Source organism: Microtus oregoni, unplaced genomic scaffold (assembly GCF_018167655.1).
Source record: "Microtus oregoni isolate MIOR12 unplaced genomic scaffold, Mior012 000061F_ref0000440, whole genome shotgun sequence".
NCBI lineage: Eukaryota > Metazoa > Chordata > Mammalia > Rodentia > Cricetidae > Microtus > Microtus oregoni.
In genome coordinates, this window is record NW_024543871.1 from 7,877,243 (window position 1) to 7,892,700 (window position 15,458).

Consider the following 15,458-nt stretch of genomic DNA (forward strand, 5'->3'; position numbering starts at 1 on the left):
TAAACCTTTTCCTCCTCAAGTTACTTTGTATAATACAAGTCATGTGTATTATCACTGCACTGAAAACCCTATAATACCCACTTACAAGAATGATGGATGTAAGCTTAGCTTCATGATATCTTTTAAGATAGTAAGCATTTTATCTGCTTTCAGGTCACAGCCTGACACATTCCGTAGACTAATGTATTGTTGCTTTACAATATTTTTCTTGTTTTGGTTCAGTAGGTGTACATGGCTAGCATAATTCACGTTATGATGAATGAAGAAAGCAAGAGAAAAGGACTGGAAAACGATGGCTTTTTAAAATTCTGGCTTTGGCTGACGTGGTCTGGTACTCCGTGTACCAATCTGGAGTGGCCAGTCAATAAACAGACACTACTGGTTCAGGAGCAGGGAAGCAAAGAGTGCTCAGCTGTCTATTCTGGGCACAGGGGTGGGGTTTTCCAATACGATTAAAGCCTAGCCTTTGGGTTTCAAAATAAGATCAGGTCAGCATCGTGTAGCTAAATGACTCCTATTTCCCAGGGCTCACTTAAAGGGAGGTATGAAGCATTAGTGCCTTATATATTCATCTTTACAACTGTTGTAGCACTCCACAGAGAGGTGCACAGAAGGGCTCAATAGTCACGGGGAGCAAGTGGCAAAGCAAGGGTTCAATTTAGATGTCAAGTTTCTCATCAATCACGGGCTTTGCCAGTTTTTTTTTTATTTCTTTCTTTTATTAAGCAACCACAGAGCTCCGTTCTTCAGGTTGCAAACACCTTTCCTAGTTTCCTGGTGGCTCCTGGAACATGGATTGAGAAGCAGGTCTGTAGGTCAAAGGTCCCACTGTGATGCTGAGAAACAATGCTATGTGCTTAGGTCTGGACATCACACAGTGCTTTCTCGAAATCGCATGAATCAGCATGAGAGACCCCAAACGTGGTAACTCTTGGGGTGAGTGAGTCAGTCTTGCCCTTCCAGTGAGTTCAGGTAGATACAGTACCACATTATATAAACCTAGAAGATCAAGCTTGGGATTGCAAATTAACTCTTTTGTAAGAGCCAAGAACATTGTGGACTGACCTTGTAAGTGACAAAATCTTTCCCTGTCATGGGGTAGGGATGTCATGTGATAGGGATGTCTCCTATTCTTTGGATGATACTGATTGCTCATTTGGTACTCCTGTGTTTGCTGTTTTTTTTTTCTGGCTGTAATAGTTTTAGGCTGCTACACAACAAATTGGTACAAATGTATTGGATTAATGCAACGCAAACTGCTTATGCCATTGTTTCTCTACGGCAGAATTTTCCGCACCAAGAACTAAATTCTCTGTTTAGAGTCTCCATGGTGCTGAAACCTCAGTATAGTAGTTCTCGCATCTCTGTGACCAAGTCCCTAAGAAGAAGCAACTTGAGGGAGGAATGTTCGATTTTGGATCATGGTTTAAGGAGATGTTGTCCATCGTGGTGAGAAGTCATCGCTGCAGGGAGCAGCTTGCAGCTTGTAGCTGGGGAACCAGGAGCTTGAGGCTGCTTGCTCATGTCTCAGTGGACCAAGGAACAGTGAAAAAGCAATGTCAACCCTCCTATTTCCCTTTTTATTCAGTTTGGCTATGGGATGGACGTCACTCCCCCCACCCCCCAAACTCATGGCAGGTCTTACCTTAATCCCCTTGTTAATTCCTCTTTGGAATTGCCTTCATAGGCACTCCCAAAAGTAGGTAACACTAATGTCTGAGGCATTTATTAATCTGATTAATTTGGCAATCAAAATTAATCATCACACACATATGTTGACACAATTATTTTTATGCAGGGTATAGGACTTTTTTTTTAAATGAGCTTATTGGCAGAAACAAGTTCCTTACTGTTGTAGGACTGTGGCCCCCGTTTTCCTGATGACTGTCAGTCAAGGGCTCTCTCAACATCTAGAAACCACTGAGTGCCTTGCTACCTATTTGAAAGTACCAGTATAGAAGTTTACTTCCTCTCAGTCCAGGAGGAGCACATCTCCTTGACTTCCTGTCCATGAGCAGCTGGAAAATACTGTCTGCTTCTGAGTCAAGTCTATCTGGCTTTAAGATCAAGAGCTTTGGATGAATTTTAGAATGCCCCTAGCCGCATATACCTGCGGATGGCTAATCAAGTTTGTGTTGATTTGCTTGATGTCGAATATACAGGAACACAAGAATAATTATTTTTGCCATTTTATCAAACATGTACATAGCACTGAATATATGACCCCATGTTGGACCTGGAGCAAAGACTTTCATAAATATCATACCATATTAAAATTATAATGCTTTATACTATCACAGTTATATTCATTTTATAGCTAGAGAATCTTAAGTACCGAAAAGTCAACTGACTTTGAGGATGTCTCCACAAGAATAAAGCCACTGATGTAGCTGCTTAGGGAGTTAGTTGTCATGGGGGGTACTACTGTCTCATCTGTACCCTGACGTTTAGAGAGGGACACAGTAGCCCTCTGCTCAAGGCACACACCTTCCATACTCTGACTTCCTCCTGCCTGGTTCCCCGACATCACTGTCAGAGGCATTAGTTGTCACTCACTAAGGGGTGCTCTCGGATCAAAGGATGGGTCTTATCAGATAGCTTAGCACCCAGCTTCACAGTGCACACCATCACATGTAGGAGGAAGAGGCCTCTGGTAGACGCAACGCCTCCACAGCGTTGAAGCTGAGACTGAGGAAAGGTAACCAGGTGTGGTTTCTGCCTTGGACGCATCTTGATGATGAATATGGCAAAACTCCATGTCACTGTTCTTTCAGTACAGAAAGGAGCTCAACCTTCATGTTGTAGCCTTCATGATGCGAGAGAGGACAAGGATGTTCTATGGCCTAATACACAATCCAAGACCTTTAGACTCCTTCAAGTATATAAATACTCACTGATTTGACAAGATTGATCCCCCCCCTTTATTTTGCAAAATCCATTGTGAGACTAACGCAAGTAAAATTGATTTTTGCTCACTTTCTTTCCCACCCAAGGCCTATTTGCTCACTCCTGGTGATAGGAGATTTTCTAACTTTCTATGCCCTTTTGAAAAGCATGTCTATTTCTTTCTTTCCTTTTTTTTTGAGTACAGTGAAATCAGAAGGTTCCTTGGGCCTGTATAGAAATTTTAATGTGATATTTTAGGTGTGTAAACTTCATAGGTTCAAAAATATAACTCTATTGTATTGTAGTTGGAAGTTCAAAAATTTCTACTGCAAAGCTAAGCCATGACTGAAGACTGGGGATGAGTCCACCTTCATTTTCATTCAGTTCACATTCTGTGCGTGTTACTTAAATAAGAATGCTCTTCAGAAAGCCAACAGCAGAAATGTATTCCTCTGAGTTGCATTGTCCAGGAACAAATGTAGTGGGCTGCATTTTGCTTTTCAGTAGAGCACATAAAATGTTTCCTTGCCTTTAGTTCTCGGAAATGAATTTAGCTGGTCATGAGCCACCATCAATCTGACTGGAAAGTCAAGCTCTCTCACAATCCAGACTCCGGCGAAGGGGTAAGGAGAACTGTTAAAGGCCTTATGCTGCCCAGAATATTGCAAGAAGGATACTCTTGATCATTCAGGATGCTTCTTTTCAAGGCTCCTGTGGTTCCTTGTAGCCACGAGGCACAGGCAGCCATGTAACTCAGGCTAACGGTGGAAGCCCTACTGCCTGAGACCTAGCCTTCCTCCAGAGAATTTGTAGCAGCTTCTTTTTCATCCCATGCTATACCTCTTCATGCCTCTGTGTGGGAAGAAGACATGAGTAATTGCTTCTGGGACCCACCTTAAAACCAGAGTTCTCTTTCGTTTGGGGGGAATTAATGTCTCCCCATGTTATTGTTCTCTCCCTTTTAGCTCTGGGAAGATGAACACAGTTCTCTTAGTGAATTATGGGCATCTTACCCACGAAAGTGGGTGCTCAGTAGAGACTGTGACCGCCTTTAGGGAGCCTCAGTCACAACTCACCAGGGGCAATGCTTTGGAGCCTAGAGAAGTACAAGCTTAGATAGTTCCTATTTTCTCAATTAGACAGGATAACTGAGTATGCAGAGGTCAAGAATTGAAAAAAAATAGAAAAATTTCCCCAAGAGTGGAAAAATAAACTTTATTATAGAAATGCGTTAGGATCGTCAGTGTGTGGGATGCCCTCCTGTGAGCTGAGGCTGTGGTGGTGTTTATCCTTCAGTCACACTGAGTGCTCAGGTGCAAGTGTGTCATAGGTAGAGCACAGGGAAAACGAGATGATGGAGTAAATGAGAAGGGTACCAGAGAAGTTTGTCAGGCTACACTGGACAAAGAGGGATAGGAGGACTTGAGGAGACAGGGCTGGTAGATAATGATATCTCTCAGTGGCTTAAGTGACTCAAAGGACTGTCGGCATCTGGGTCATTCTTCCACAGAGAATTAGAAGAAAGACTGAGCATTATTGAGAATCTTGAAACTCATATTTTAGAGGCAGTTCTGTCACTGGAGAGATCCTCCAGGAGAAAATGAGTAGATTAGGTGGAATAGAGCAAATGATTCTTGGAACTGAGGTTTTCAAAGACAAAGAAACTAAGATACAGTCTGAATTGTATTGTCATGAGTGGAAAAGTTACCCACAGCAATGACAAACATAAAAGACTAGGAGAAAGATGAAGAAGGTGGGAAACCTGGTCTAAAAAGCACACACTTCTCGACAACTACAGGGAAGTTGAGAGGTGAGTGTTTCCCTCCTACAGTGGGAATTTCAAAGAAGTTGGGCATCTCAGGGAGAAGAAAGAAATGGTGTAAAGCAGAGTTTGGGAAAAAAAGTTTGGTTACCAGAACAACTCCTTCTTGCCTTCTATTTGTTTTTAGACCCTTGTCAGTCTATAGCCCAAGATGGCCTTGAACTTACATGAAACCCACACTGGCCCCTCAAGCTCATGACAATTCTTCTGTCTCAGCTTCCCAAGTGCTGGAATCATATCCTAAACTAGCCTCAAAGGAAGGTTTAAGCTCTGTTCCTGGATTTCTGTCCTTATATTTAAAACTTTACTGGACCAAGTATGTTTAATATGTGTGAATAGTGCATGTCTGTTTTAGTAACATTGAATTTTGACAGTTTACTGCCGGGTCCTTTACAGTGAAAAAAAATGTTTTTCTGATCTCTGATCTAGAATTAGCAATGAGGAGCAAAAACATTAACCTCTCAGCAAGAAGCAGGCATAATTATTATTTTGATAAATTTTTTGCAGCATAAATGTCAAATCCTTTGTTTCTCTTAGTCTGGGTGCAATGCAGGTCAGTCAGCAGATGGACAATTGTGACATAGCTGAATCTTCCCCATGATGAGTCAAATTACTGGGTGGCTGAAAACACAAAATGGATGATTGCTTTAGTTTCGGGGCAGGGATCTATTTTTCTTTTTTAAACTGTAAAGTAAGGTAAATTTCAAGATAGGCTGTGATGGCTATCAAGTTGATGGGATTTATTTTTTTTTCCCAAGCCAAACTGTATCCAGCTTTATTAAAGACACTTTCCATAAACAATCATGGTTTTCCAGGCAGAACATGGGCAGACAATCAGTAACAGTATACAAGAACTTCCAAACTCCCTTCTTGTATGACTACCAAAATCAGAAAGCCACTATAAAACCTGGTGAGTCTTCATTGGATGCTCTGCAAAGGGGGAGGAGTTTAGAGTGAGGGTTGACATTTCACATCGAGGATGTTGTTTCACAACTCTTCACAAGCCGACCCTGACTTTCAGGAAATGAAATGAAAATGGCAGAATTATCAATCTGCAGATCCACAATCTTCTATAAAACGAACCGCTGCGCTTTTGAGGACACTCAATGATATCACTGCAAAGTCCGGATTGCCCAACAGACTGGCAAAACCAATTTTGGGGATCAGGTTCCAACAGGTCTCTGGTCTTAAGGGAGTTAAGTCTATGTTGATGGTACAGGGGGAGGAGGATATAAAAATGAACTGAGTTTTCCCACACATGTCAACATGTCCCCAGGACGCCTCTCCTGGGAGCCAAGAGGAGTCTTTCAAAATTATCAGGGAAAGATGTTTTCCATCATGAACCATCATTCATCCAGCTTGGGAGACACTGCTAGTGACACATGTTCCTCCCCACCCAAAACAATGAAGTGTTCTGTGTGCTAACAACATAGCTTAAAAAAAAAAGTAAAACAAAATTCTGCATTTTTATAAAACTTGACAAAAAATAGTATTTCAAACTGTACAGTCACCAGAAGTACACAGTTATCAAAACCGCACACATTTCACTTGGCGTCTCCAGCACCTTCAGCTTTTTGTGCCTGGTCTGTTTTGGCGTCTCCATTCTCTGCAGGATTATTGGCATCCTTACCAGCATCGGCCTTCCCCTTCTTCCCCTTGGGTACCTTCTCTCCCTTCTTTGCCGGGGCCTTTATAGGCTTGGGCTCTGGCTTTGGAGGAGCAGGTTTAGCAGACAACCTTGCCGATCTTCTCTGTGGCTCGTCCTTCACCTTGGCTTTATCTCCTTTAGTATCCCCTTAAGCCTTTCTTTTGGGCATCACTGCTTCTTCCAAGTTGATGGGATTTAAAATCCCCATGGAAACACCCCTCTGGTGATGTCTGTGAGGGTGCGTCTAGAAACGTTTAACTTTGGAGGGAAGAGCCACCATGAATATAGGCAGCACTCTCCCATGTGCTGGGGTCTTAGACTGACTAGGAAAGAAAGAAGTGAGCTGAGTACCAGAATGCAAACTTAAGCTGCCTCATGCTTCTGCAGTCATGCCTACCCGCCGTGATGGACGGACTGTACCTGCAAACTGGGATACAATAGAAAACAGTCCTTCCTTAAGTTATTTTTGACAGGTATTTTGTCATAGCAATGAGAAAAGTAACTTATGAATATGTAAATTTTGGTTAGTATTCACTGTAAACTTAATGGCAGGGCTATGTGTCTCAGGGTAAGTGCTGACTAAAGAAGAGGCTAGTGGGCCTGTAGTTCACCTCCAATTTACTGTCCTAGCTTACCTTATTCTTGCCTGTCATTCACAAACATGGAAACGGTCTTGCATGGCTTTTATCCACAATTTGATGAGATGGATACGGGCAGCACTCACATGGTAGGGAATCTGTTGGCCTGACCGTGCTCACTCCCATTCCTTCTCTGGAAGGTTTGAATCAAACAGTAGAGTAACTTGATGAATGGACAGTTGAGTCACGTGGTGAAAGACTAAAGTAAGTGTTCATGCTTATGTGTCACTAAGCTTTGTGAAACTTCTTTATTCCTGTTGCTTCTGGAACCTGGAATCTATACCGAGTCCTCTTCTGTAATATCTTTATCCCTTTCCTTGAACTAGCATAAGCAGATCCTGTTCATTAGAACTAAGTGGTTCTGATATAGTTGTGAGTACCAAGTCAGAAGTGGACAGCATCAGTTGTCCACTTCAGGGTTTTGTATAAGATGTAGTTCCCAGGTCAATAGTTCTTTATGCCTATTGTTCTCAGAGAATATGGAGGCAGCAACAAAATTCACATTTATACTCTTAGAAAGGCTGCTGGTGGCATGAATTCAACCAAAACAGAGTCAATAGTCACACTAGATATAATTGTCTGGGTTTAATAGAACAGACTGACTATTTGATTTAAGGGCCATTGCGGTCATTTGCCACCCCAATGCAGTATAAGGGATTCTTTAGATAAAGCTAACACACAGCATTGAAGGTACATATTGTTTCTTTGGAAGATTTAGTAACTAGTGCATCACCTGGCCATTTTCCTCTCTGCACTTTCCCACACTGATATTAGCTACAGTGTTTGTATTTTAAATGTCAAGTCTCAGTTGTGCTGTGGAACTGTCTAATTGCTGGTGATGAAAAAACTTAATCAATTTCTGCATTGCCTGTAGCTGCCAGCTGTTAATGATGGAAACATTCTTCTGGCTCATTAATAGGTTCAGATGCCATGGATTCCTGTGTTAGCTGGGATTAGTGAAACTTCACAATGCTATTTGTAGTAGAACAAGCGAGGGGGAGAAATGTGTACCATGCCAACTGCAAGAAAGACATGCCACCAGGGATCTAGAAAGAATGGACAACAGGAATCTTAATGCCTCACATTCTGAGGTTTTAAATGTATTCTTTTACCTACCCAGTAAGATATTTTCCCCTCTGATTAATGACTAAACAGTTTGCTGTCTTTCGTTCGATAATCTGTTCATTGGAGGCAGCTGTTGTACAGTGGGTTCCCCCACCAATGGTGGGATGCCAAATTAGTTGTTCAATGAGGCTGGCAGATCATTTTCCTTGGGCTGTGAATCTCTGTATCCCATGTGATTTCCATTCCGTGTCAGGACTGGAGACAGCTACTTTAGAAGAGGAAAACTTTACTCTGATATGCTAAGTTCATCTGGGCTGTGTTTAAAGAAATCAGCAAAAATAAATAAAAAATAAAAACCCCCATTAAAACACAAAAACCAAAAGCAGCCAACCAAATAACAATCGAATAGATCTCTGTCCCCATCCCCATTAATCTTCTTTTGCTTAGGTTTGTCACAGTGGACAAAGCTCCCTCTTGAAATCGTGATCCAAAGAAGAATGGGCTTTTTCTTTGAAGTAGTTTTTTTGTCATTAAAAGAATGACTCAGAAATTAGTGAGGTAATTTCATTTTCTCCCAGGGAGGAACAACTGGGCAGTGTTTCCTACATGGCTGCTCTCGAAAGAGAAGGTGGTTTTAAGTGCCAAACTTGACAACACAACAGCAGTTTGGGTTTGTCTCCTTTGGCTTTGAAACAGCTTCTGATGCTGGTAAAATAGTTCATGTACAAGACCACAGGAAAAATTTCAACAACCGATTTGTACAGTTTACCAATTCTTGTGGTGAAAGTACATCTATAACAGCCAATCTTAAGCTGCTAACATAAAGCTGTGAAATGTAGCATTTGGCAATACATTTGTGCAGTCAGCTCTTGGAAGCTAATAGTGTCTGGTTCCAGACCTAACTGTCTTTAGTGATTGGTAGATCATCTACAGTGTGGCCAGCCACTGTTTACTGCTTCAGCAGGTTGTCAGCTGATAGGGAGGGTGGTGAGAGATTTGTTTTTGTTTTTTGCAAGAGATGTTTTGATTATGTCTTCTTCAACTGCATCTCATTTATTTGGTTCATACAAGCCAAAGAGGAGTCCACGTGATTTGAAGAGGATTTATTTGATTACTCTAAGTGAATTGTGTGTGACCATCTCCCATCTCATGTTTTTCTTATGGCAGTACAGAACTGTGGAAAGAACATTGTTTAGGGCTGAGGCTGGTGGCATATTATGAAAGCATTTAGCCTTTTTTCTAGGGTCCTCAACTTCTTATTGGTTATTTCTCTTTGGGACAAATTACATACCACCTATCATCTGTAACAGGAAGAGGCCATGCCGCTTGTTTGTCTCAGCTGCTTGGTTCACTTTGTCCTGAAATAACCACACAGAAACTGTATTAGTTAAAACACTGCTTGGCCCATTAGCTCTAGCTTCTTACTGGCTAACTCTTATACTAATTTAACCAATTTCTATTAATCTATATATTGCCACATGGCAGTGGCTTATGGGGTAAAACTCCAGTGTCTGTCTCTGGCGGATCCATGGCATCTCTCTGACTCTGCTTTCTTCCTCCCAGAATTCAGTTCTGTCTTCCCTGTCTACCTAAGTTCTGCCCTATCAACAGGCCAGGGCAGTTTCTTTGTTCATTAACCAATGAAAGCAACATATAGAGAGAAGGACCTCCCACACTATTTCACCTTTTTTGTTTAAACAAAAAGGAAAGCTTTAACATAGTAAAATTACATATAACAAAACAGTTATCAAATAAAAAATTCAGTTACAATATTTATATCTACTTTATCCTTTATCATAACTACGGAAAAGCTATAACTATCTATCTATTTTTCAACTCCATTAAAGACTCCAGAAGGATATAATATAACCGAAGTAAACAGGAAGTGCATTGTAAGCCAGGCAGCCGGGATGAACAAGCAGCCCCTTCCTCCAACAATTTCCTTTCTCTTGTACTGCTTTGTTTTTCTGTTGCTGTGATTAATACCATGATTAAAAGCAATTTGGGGGCAGGAAAGGTTTATTTGGTTTATACTTCCTATTCACAACCCATCACAGAAGGAAGTCTGGGTAAGAACTCAAGCAGAAGAGGCCTGCTCAGATCCTTTCTTATACAACCAAGGACCACATGCTCAAGGATCCACATCAACAGTGAGTTGAGATTTCTTACATCAATTAGCAATTAAAAGAATGCCCCACAGACATATTCAGGAGCCAATCTGATGGAGGCAATTATTCTATTGAGGGTCCCTCTTACCAGGTGTGTCAAGTTGACAAGAGATGCTAATTATGATACTTTATTCCCCCAAATTTATTAACAAAAACAAAATACTAGAGCCTGTGTGGTGACTCATGTTTGCAATCCTAGCACTAGGGAAGTTGAGGTAGGAGTATTCACGCATTCAAAGGTATCCTGGGTTTCATAGTGAGTTTCAGGCCAACTTAAGATACATAGTGAGTTCCAGGTCATCCTGGGCATTGAGGGAGATTTTCCCAAAGCAACAAGAAGTGCCAGGGATGATAACAAGGAAGCCACCAGCATCCCATGTCTCAACAACATGGCTCACCACCTGGCCAGAGGGCCACGACTGGGCTCCAGGATGACTGATTGCCTTTGGTGTGCTGTGGGCATCTTTGCCCTAGATAAACTGATGGCGGAGATGACACATAAGGCAGCTTTTAGGGTGCTAACCTGCTCCCTTCTCAGATTCTGGTCCTCTGGAAAAAAAACAGTTTAAAGATTCCAAACAAAACAAAATAGCAACAAAAACTACAGAAAGATCGAAGCCAAGACAAAGCACAACAAAGCCCCACAGCAGCAACCAACTTCTTAACCGAGTCAAGAACAAAGCCCACAGTGCTGTCCAATTTTCTATTCCTCTTGTTTAACTTTATCTAGGGAGTTTTGAAACCATTGTACAATGAACAGAAGACAGAAACAAGATGTCAAACAGCACATAACCTAAAGCCTACAACAAGCTGTATAGCCTCCTCTGAAAGAATTTCACTGATTTAGCAGTTAAAACTGTTTTTTTTTCAGACAGTAAGGCCCATGACATACTAGCAGAGGGACCTGAATTTGATTCCCAGCACCCTTGTGAAAAAGAAAAGCTGGGTGTTGTGGCTTAGTGATGAAGGAAGAGACAGGTGGATCCCTGTAGTTTAAAGGTCAGCTCTTAGACTAATGACTAATCTGGAAGCGCTAGGTCCTAATGAGGGATCTTGTCTTAAAAGACAAAGTAGATAGGTCCTGCAGGACACTTGGGGTTGATCTTCGGCTTACAGAACATGTATTTATGTGCATATACACGCACATCCATCTGTATATACACATGTACACACACAATTTTGAAAAAGAAAAATAACCTGGCTTTTCCCAGTGAAAATAGCTTGCTTATTGAAATCACTGATGAATTTTGAACTCATTGGTAACTTCTAACCCAATATGAACAAATGTCTCAGACCATAGACTGATACATAGATACTAAAAAGCAAAACAATAAAACCCCCAAATACACCTCCCTCCGAAACCTGAATCCCAGCACCTCTACCACAGATCTGGTAATTTAGAATCCTAATCAGGATGGAGAATAAAGAGGGAGTGTGTGTGTGTGTGTGTGTGTGTGTGTGTGGTGATGGAACTCAGGTGTTCGCACATGGTAGGTAATATTGCATCTTTGACCTACATCACTAGATTCCAGAATTCGTGTTCTTAGAATACTCCTCAGATGACTCTGATACAGATCAACGGTTGGAAAATCACTGCTGTAGAACAAACAAGCAGTTGGTTATTGTTCAACTGGGCAGAGTCCAAAGTCACTGTTCATTTTCTTGATCAGAAGTCCAAGCAGGGGCATTTACAGACTAGTGCTTCCAGTGATGAGAAACATAACCCCTGAATCAGCAGAGCATCAAAGCAGTTCAATGTTAAAATTTTAGATTCCCACCCAAACTTCAACGTTAATGTTGTTGAGTGACAAACTCTGTGGTGTTTGCCAAATGCCAGCCATTTTGTTTTCCCACTTCTATATCAGAGTCCCTCAAAAAAAAATAAACAAAAACAAAAAACCAAAAGTTTCTGAAAGTATTAGAGCAACTGAAAGAGATACCACACCTGAATGATTCTGATTGCCTGCAGAGGCTGAAATAACTGTCAGAAAGAGAAGTACTTAGCTACTTGTGGCCTTTCATGGACATCAGGTTTTGGTTTTGAAGTCAATGTGGATTATGTGCATCAATTCCTATTGCAGCTGGCTGTCATTTTACATCTCTGTCTCTTTTGATAACTGACTTGAATATAATCAGAACGTGAACACACTTTTTATCCTTTTCCATCTTTCTAAGCTTCTGTGCACTGATTTTCAGCCTCAGAGCTGAGCCAAACCTGCCTTGACCTCTCAAAATGATTTTTCTGTTCTCGCTCTTTTTTTTCAGTTTACTCATTGGCTATTTGTAGAAAGTCTACTATGGTCCATATAATGAAAATAATGCAGTAAAAAAAATTAAGCCAGAAACTTTGCTTTCATAGAACTCCTAGAGTAAGCAAAGTAAGAAAAACAAGTAAATCCATAACAAATGAATTGTATAATATAACATATAAAATAAATAAGTGAAATATATATTGTCATGTTAACAACTCAACAGGAAGTGAGAAGGAGGGATATATTTGAGTAGGAATTGTGGACTCATAACAGTGGCTGTTAAGTAGGACATAAGTTGCTGAAGAACACTTATGGGGCCCTAAAGAAGAATGCCAATTGTTTTTTTTTTCTAAAGAAAAATCAGACACAATACAGAAAGAGCATTAAAGTAATCTATACAGCACAAATGTGAGGTTTGTGTTGACAACCTGATAGAATCTAGAATCATCTTGGAGACAGGCTTCTGGGTATGCCTGTAAGGCATTATCTAGATTATATTAATTGAGGTGGGAAGAATTGCTGTGATGATTTGAATAAGAATGCCTGCCATAGTCTTATATATTTGAATTCTTAGACATCAGAAAGTGGTGCTATGTGAGAATTAGAAGGTATGCTTTTGTTGGAGTAGGTGGGGCCTTGTTGGAGGAAGTGTGTCACTGGGGACAGGCTTTGAAATTTCAAAAGCCTAAGCCAAATCCAGTTGCTGTCTCTTCCTGCTGTCTATGAATTTGGATGTAGAACTCTCAGCTGCTTCTTCAGAACCCTATTTGTCTGCATGCCACCATTCTCCCTGCCATGATGATAAAGGCAGAATTCAGACCCTCTGAATTGTAAGCCAGCCCCAACTAAATGGTTTATTTTATGAGCTTCTGTGGTCATGTGTTTCTTTACAACAATAGAATGCTAATTGTTGACTATAGGCCGGTTATTTTTGCTTTATGTCTAAAAGTCACTTATGAGTGAGTACCTATTATATTTGTTTTTATAGGTCTGGGTTGCCTCACTCAGTATAGTTTTTTTCTCGTTCTGTCCATTTGCATGCAAATTTCAAGATGTCATTACTCCCCCCCTCCCCCGCTGTGTAGTACTCCATTGTGTAAATGTTCAACATTTTCCTTATCCATTCTTCAGTTGAGGGGCATCTAGGTTGTTTCCTGGTTCTGGCTATTATGAATTATGCTGCCATGAACATAGTTGAGCAAATGTCCTTGTAGTAGGATTGAACATCCTTTGGTATTGCTGGGTCTTGAGAAAGATTGATTCCTAATTTTCTGAGAAATTATCATACTGATTTCCAAAGCAGCTCTACAAGTTTGCACTCCCATCAACAATGAAAAAGTTTTCTTTATTCCACATCCAGCATAAGTTATCTTTAGTGTTTTTGATCTTAGTCATTCTGACTAGTGTAAGATGGTATCTCAGAGTTGTTTTGATTTGCATTTCTCTGATGGCTAAGGATGTTGAGCATTTCCTTAAATGTCTTTTGGCCATTTGAGATTGCTCTGTTAAGATATTAGGTCCGTGTCTCATTTTTTTTTTGGATTATTTGTTATTTTGAGGTCTAGTTTCTTGAGTTCTTCATATATTTTGGAGATCAGATCTCTGTCTGATGTGGGATTAGTGAAGATCTTTTCACATTCTATAGGCTTCTGTTTTGTCTTGTTGACCTTGTCCTTTGCTTTACAGAAGCTTCTCAGTTTCAGGAGGTCGCATTTATTAATTGTTGCTCTCAGTGTCTGTGCTGCTGGGGTTATATTTAGGAAGTGGTCTCCTGTGCCAATGCGTTCAAGTGTACTTCCCACTTTCTCGTCTATGAGGTTCAGTGTGGCTGGCTTTATGTTGAGGTGTTTGATCCATTTGACTTGAGTTTTGTGCATGGACATAGATATGGGTCTATTTGCATTCTTCTATGCACCAACATCCAGTTACACCAGCTCAATTGTTGAAGATACTTTCCTTTTCCCATTTTATATTTTTAGCTTCTTTGTCAAAAATCAGGTGTTCATAGGTGTGTGGATTAATATCAGGATCTTTGATTCAATTCCATTGGTCCACCTGTCTGTTTTTTATGCCAATACCAAGCTGTTTTCATTACTGTAGTTCTATATTAGGGCTTGAAGCCAGGGATGGTGATGCCTCCCGAAGTTCTTTTATTGTACAGGATTGTTTTGGCTATTCTGGGTTTTTTGTTTTTCCATATGAAGTTGAGTATTGTTCTTTTGAGGTCTGAGAAGAATTTTGCTGGGATTTTGATAGGAATTGCATTGGATCTGTAGTTTGCTTTTGGTAAGATTGCCATTTTTACTATGTTAATCCTACCTATCCAAGAGCATGGAAGATTTTTCCATTTTCTGATGTCTTCTTAAATTTCTTTCTTCAAAGATTTAAAATTCTTGTCATATAGGTCTTTTAGTTGTTTGGTTATAGTTACCCCAAGATATTTAATGTTATTTGTGGCTATTGTAAAGAGTGATATTTCTCTGATTTCTTTTTCAGCCCATTTATCATCTGTATATTGGAGGGCTACTGATTTTTTGAGTTAATCTTGTATCCTGCTACATTACTGAAAGCGTTGATCAGTTGTAGGAGTTCCCTGGTGAAATTTTTGGGGTCACTTATGCAAACTATTATATCATCAGCAAATAGCAAAAGTTTGACTTCTTTTTTAATTTCTATCCCTTTGATCTCCTTTATTTTGGTCTTATTGCTCTAGCTATAACTTTAAGTATTATGTTGTCTTGTGCATATTTTTATATAACCAGGATTGGCAGCTAAGACCTCTGATGGTCTCATTGTGACTGTGAACAAACTATTAATCTTAGTGTCACCAATATACTCTTCTGATAAGCTGGTAAAAACATCCCTCAAGCTTTTCACACTCAAATTACACTATAATCACAAGGTTTCAAGCCCTGTAAAGGGGTCAGTGCTATATAGGTGCATTACTTATTTTAATACAATGGCCAGCTTAGGCCTGTT

At 40.3% G+C, this 15,458-nt stretch overlaps 1 pseudogene; it reads right to left on the reverse strand.

Moving 5' to 3' along the window:
• Nucleotides 1–5,461: 5,461 nt before the first annotated feature.
• LOC121439491 lies at nt 5,462–6,525 on the reverse strand (annotated as a pseudogene).
• Between the last annotated feature and the right edge of the window lie 8,933 nt (nt 6,526–15,458).